The 6,115-nt window shown below is 49.2% G+C and overlaps 1 protein-coding gene across 1 annotated transcript in view; it reads left to right on the top strand.

The window, feature by feature from the left end:
- The first annotated feature begins 324 nt into the window (after window positions 1-324).
- SPIN1 (spindlin 1) overlaps window positions 325-6,115 on the top strand; it is a 47,855-nt gene continuing 42,064 nt past the window's right edge. The window contains 1 exon segment of the mRNA XM_080914188.1: window positions 325-402. The gene's annotated coding sequence lies outside the window, so the exon portion shown is untranslated.

Raw genomic sequence — 6,115 nt, 5'->3', positions numbered from 1 at the left:
TGCAAGAGTAAATGCCAACGTTTACTACTCTCCGTTCGTCGTTCCGACTCTGCTCTGTTTCCAAAAGAACCCGAGTCCACACCCGGCCCGCGGCTCCCCAGCGGTACCTGGCAGTTACGGGTGCGCGCCCCACCCTCCAGGTGAGCAGCGCTGGGCTCCGCCCTCGCCGCAAGGCCCCGCCTCCCACCCGCGCCTGCGCAGTGCGTCCGGCGGCGCCGGGCGCCGGGGCGGCGCGGCCGTCGCAGTTCGGCGGGCGCATTGCGCGTGCGCCGTGGCGGCCGGGGGGCGGGCGGCGGCCGCGGCGAGGAGCGGGGGTGGGGAGGCGCCGTCTGGCTCGGGCTGGGCCGGCGGGGAGCACGAGCGAGCCACGGCGGCCCCGTGGGCAGCCTCGGTGGCCGACAGGTGAGACGCGTGTGCGGCCGGGTGCAGGACTGTGAGGGGAAGGCGAGTGGGCCTCGCGGTGCGAGGACCCAGGTGAGCATAGCCCGCGGGGCCCCGGGCGCATTGTCCGCGGGCGGCGCCCCTCAGCGCCCCCTGCCGGCCGGGCTCGGTTGGGCCGGGGCGCGGCGGGCTGGGGCCGGGGCGTGCGCGAGTTCCTTTGTTCGTCGCCCCCGCCCGGTCCCCGCCGCCCCCGCCAACATGGCGCTGGCGGGGTCCCTGCCCCAGCCCCGCGGCCGCTTCCCGCGCGCTTTGTTCGGTGCCGGGTGGGGGGCGGGGGCGGGGGCATTGCGTAACCGGGCGGGGGAGGGGCGTGGCGGGACCCCCGCGGCGAGTCACCTCGGTGACGCCCTGCCTGGGGGGCTCGGGGCGCGGGCCTGCGTGACCTTGGGTTTCCCTCCCGGAATGCGCCGGATAGATGTGCGGTGCGGATACTGCGTAGCGCCGGGGGTCGGGGTCCCTGGCGGCTTCCTGCACGGATGGTGCGTTCTGGGCCTTTCCGGGAGGAGGGGGTGTCGGGTTGAGAAATGGCTTCAGTCATCCACGTCGTTGCCTGCGCATCTCAAAGTTTGTTTACGCAATTGTTTTTATATTGATTTGGTTTCGATGATCTGTGAATTGGGTTTCGGGTTTTGTAAGGGCTTTTCTGTGTGTGTGTGTGTGTGTGTGTGTGTGTGTGTGTGTGTGTGTGCAGTCTTCTGGTTTGAAGCTTGTTTATTTATCATGTACATCCAAAAGCCATACAGGAAACGTTTAAGTGTTGTAAAGGATTTCAGTGTGAGTAGCGAGGAAGATGGTATCCATACCGAAATGCGAATGCCTCACTAACTTTCCCTGGAATTTTCTGGAAGAAGCTGCAGCCTGAAAGGATTGATGGAGAGTAATTGCCTTCTGCATAGCTTTTGTTAGGGAGAGAAAATGAAACCGGATCTTAGACGTTTTTTACCTACACATCCTGAGCACACTTCTGAGGTGAAATTTTGGAAAGCTAGAAGAGAGGGGACACATCTTCAGCCTTCCTCTTCACCCCTTCAGCATTAATTAATGGGCACATACGATTTACAGGATGACCATGATCAGATTTAATAATTGTGTATGAACGTTGCCTGCTATATTTATAAAAATGTGTAGTGTTTCTTCCAATAAGTAAAACGGAATTAGCTCAAAATCTTGCGGACATCTCTAAGAACTGGATCAAACCAAAAGGGCTTTCAGTCTAAATTAATTTGTATGAAGTCGCCTGTAGTCTAGACTGGCCTTGAACTGAGTATCCATCTTTTCATCCTGGAGTGCAAGCCAGTAAGGTGCCATCTCTCTAGTCTTCGGGTTTTTGAAATGTATGTGTATGGATGTTTTGTCTGCATATTTATCTACATGCTTGATGCCCAAGGAGTCCAGAAGAGGGCTCTGAACTCCCAGGACTGGAGTTAGACAAATGTGAGTGCTGGGAATCAAACATGGGGCCATTAGAAGAGCAGCCTGTGAGTGCTCTTAACCGCTGAGCCATACTTAAAGATTTTCTTTAATAGATTTTTTTTTTCACTGTGGAATTTCTCTAGTCAAGCCCACTTTTAGTGTTCAAAGGAGATGTTCTGAGACTTTCTGGGATAACTGAGCTCTGGCGCTGCTCATCTCTTACATAGATAGGATGATGTGAGGTTGCTATCCTGCATTCCAGATCCAGTCTTTGCACTTGGTCACCCCTCACCAGGCCTAGTAACAGGACTGGAACCCCAACTGTTACGGAGGTTTGAAAGTTTAAGGCCAGCTTGGATAGTTTAAGATCCTATCTCAAAATGTCAGAGGTCCATGGTAGAGCAGTCCCTCTGCACATGCTGGACTCCAGGTTTTGCCTCCCAGTAGAACAAAGTAACAACCATGTAAACATTCCTTAAATAGAGTAGGCTGTTTTAGGGGATGAAGGCATTCTTTCATGTTGTCAACACACCCCCACCATGTGTCCCTAATCTGTGGATAGGGGCGGGGCTGGCTGTTTAGGTAGTGGTAGTGTCTTTAATTGCTAGCTCCAGCGGATAGCAGGGATAGCAGTGTGCTTGGGAAGCCCTGTCCCTGAGGCCCTGCCATTCTCCGTCATTCTGAGGGATGCTGTGCCCTGTTCTCTCCTTAGGACCCAAATTCTCATTCTTCATTTTGGGAACTCTGAAATATACTGCTATTAGTGAGCTTGATACTTCCTTTATGGGGCAGAAGTGGGCTGAAAACAAAGGATGAAAGGGATTGGTAGGCTGAAAGTTGCAAAGTAGAAACTGGGAGAGGTCAATAGAAAAAAAAACCAGCTAGTTCCACATCACATCACTTCAGGATGGGGTTTGCCAAGGATTAAAACTGAGGGCACCTCATTGTGTTGTGGATTGAAATGGCCTGCTGGGGAGATCAGGTGACTGACCTTCAGAAAGATCTTTGATTTTTCTGAAGGTCAGTCAGATAACAGCTTAGTTTCAGTTTTGGGTAGCTTCCGTAGGAGTGACTGTTTTGTGAAGACCATGGCCTCTGGACTTTGTATTTTGATGGTTCCTTACGCTGTGTAGTGCCTCCCATTCGAGAATGGTGATGTGGGATTGATAAGATTTGTGTGTGGTCCAAAATTTCACCCTTAAACCATTTGTAAAAGTTAGTCTCCTGGAAAAACTTTTATAGAGTTTGATCTTTGGGGTAGTTACACCTGGACTGACTGTATTGTTAATTATTTACAGCATTTTTTTTTTCTGCTGTGTTAGAAATAACATGAAGGGAGCCAGGCATGGCATATCTGTAATCCCAGTATTAGGGGATGGAGAAGGCAGATGGATGAAAGTTTAGGCAACATAGACCTATCATTGTGGAGTCTTTGGAGGTTGGAATGATATCTGCATGCTCATTGGTAGAAGCTCAGTTTGATGGAGCGTATTTAAAGACAAGAGTTTTCAGCTAATGGTCCATTCTTTCTCTTGGCAGCCTGGGAGGAAGCTATCTTTCTCCAGGCTGTATTGACTTGTAGAGTTCTTCAGTCCAGTTCCAAAAACACAGCCGGATAACTCAGTGTTGATCCCTTCACCGTCCTTCCCTGCTCTGCCACAGTTGAAAGTGTTGGTTTTGTCATAAAGTAAATGGCTTGGTGGGAAGTGCCTTTGTATTGAATCTAGTTTAAGTTGTTTTTAATGGTACTAATTTAAAATAGTCCTGAGTCAAAGCGAGAGCGATTGTTCAGTTGTTAAAGCGTGCTTGCTGTTCTTGCAGAGGACTCCTGTCTGGTTACAAAGATCTGCAGTTTAGTTCTAGGGACTCCATTGCCCTCTTTTGGCCTCCGTGGGCATTGCTTGCACTCGGTGCACATAAACATACATAAAGGCAAAACATCCGTGAATGTAAGATAGAAATAAATTAAAAAAAAATAGTATTGTTCCTCCCATGAGTCCTGTAGGACTGAGGTACATAGTAAGAATTTTGTCTTATAGTTAATGCTTACAGTGATGGGTTTATGTACCCAAGAAGAGGAAGGTGTGAAGTAGGAAAGAAAAGTTCAAATGGTGGTGGTTGGGGACGGTAGGAACAAAGTTGAAGTTGGAAGCAGTTAATAGTCTTCAGGGAGAGGACTTTATCCATCCATTCATGCTTTGAATTCCAGGTGAAAGTTAGTGGAATTTACCTTTACTCCCAGGAGGCCTAAGTACCTTACCAGGTTTAGGCCCATGTTTACTATAGTTCATTCTTGGTGTACAGTAACTCCAGTGGACACTGAGATATGTTAACACCCGTGGTTTCATGTTTATGAGGACAAACTTGGGGCCGGATTTTGAAAACTATATTTTACATGAACGTAGTCAGTATTTATTTATAGTAGAATGTAGTTGGTATTATTTGAGACAATGTCTCACTGTGTGTGGGACAGTGGACTGAGCCAGGAAACTTGGTAAGGCAAAGTGGGTCTGAGACCCCAGCACTCAGGTACCCATCTGAAACAGGAGGTGCCTCCCCTGCTCCCCTCTAGATTCCTGGCCTAGAACACATGACCACATTCCCCACATAGGTCACGTAGCCCAAAAAATGGATTTCTCCATGATAATGAGGTACCTAGAGGCCCTGAGGGTTTAACCAATAAGCTTCCCTTCCTGGGCATTCCTCCCTGGAAAATTTCTGGTCCATCCTGAGGAGTTGGTATGCACCCGGTTTCCACGATGAGCAGTCAGTTGACAGTATGGATAAACATGGACTGTCTCTTCTATCAGAACTGCCGTGGGGAGAATGGAGAAGGCCTTTGCCTACAGAGCAGCAGCCTAAGTCTCCCTTGGAAGTCCTCTCTGCTTCCAGACAACCACCTACCTTCACTGATGAGCTAAGCTGAAGGGCCCTGGGTTTGTTGGCCTCATCCTGCAGATCTCTAGTCCTTCATTCCTGACTTTTCTGTGCGGCAACCCAGCAGCGACTGGTGCCCGGAACCAGGGACCCCCAACTTCGGCCTACCCCATCTTAGACTGGGCTCTCCCACCCCGAGTGGTGTGTCAGCATTACCCTAAAGTCCAGCACAGATGGTGGAGGTACAGGGAGATGAGACAGTCAACCATTCACTTCATTTTGCCTCCCCAGTGGTGTGTTCCACACCTCAGCAGTGGGGCAGCACATGGACCTACAACTGTACAGCCCTTGTTATAATCTGGGACTTGCTCTGTAGACAAGGTTAGCCTTGAACTCAGAGATCTGCCTGCCTCTGCCTATCTTTTAGGACAGGAAACCATATTAACATAGGACCAGGACTAGACTTCTGTTTCAGAGCAGCGTGAGTGGTTGGTAGACATCTTAGGGAAGTGATGAGACCAGCTGAAGCTGGGAAATTGGTCTGGACTCACTACCATGTTCATGTCATATTGAAGTACATCTAGTCAATGGCATCAGTCACATTTTGGCAGAGTAAGTGAAGAAACAAAGGTTGTTATTTTTCTGAGTATTGAGGATCAGGTTTTGTGCTGAACAAGGCCTTCACACTAGTAAGTACTTAAAATACACTGATTTTTTTTTTTTAAGATTTATTTATTCATTTTATGTATGAGTTCTCTATCTGTATGTACACCGGTGTGTCAGAAGAGGGCATCAGACCCCATTATAGTTGTGAGCTACCATGTGGTTGCTGAATTGAACTCTAGACCTCTGGAAAAGTAGTCAGTGCTTTTAACCACTGAGCCATCTCTCCAGGGGCCCCCTTCCCCCTTTAGTTTTAAAAGTCAGGGTCTCTGGTAGTCCAGGCTGTACTCAAAACTTGTGTTCCTCCTGCCCCTACTCCTGAGTGTTGAGTGTTGGGATTCCAGGTTTACACTCCTCTGTCTAGTGTTTTTGCCTGCAGTCACTTCATTGTAGAATTCAGGCTCTTTGTTTTTGTGGAGTTTGTCATTCTTATTGTAGACTGACATTGCTGCAGCTAGCTTCCTTTTCCTAGTTGTGATGATTCCTGGGAGTGGTCAGCATGACAGAATCTACAATTACCCCAGGAGAAAGGCCCTGAGCTTTGTGCAAGATCATCTTAATGAAGTTACTTGCTGGAGGGAGACCTACCTGCTGTGGCTGAAGAAATGAAGAAAGGGAACAGAGAGCAGACACATTCATCTGTTTCCTGATTGTAGATCACAGTGCCCCATGACCAGCAGCTTCAACTTTCTCCCTTGATTTGCATTTGTTCCCTTGACTG

Source organism: Micromys minutus, assembly GCF_963924665.1.
Source record: "Micromys minutus genome assembly, chromosome: 1".
In the NCBI taxonomy this organism is placed as follows: Eukaryota; Metazoa; Chordata; class Mammalia; order Rodentia; family Muridae; genus Micromys; species Micromys minutus.
This window is presented reverse-complemented; position numbering and strand designations above follow the sequence as displayed.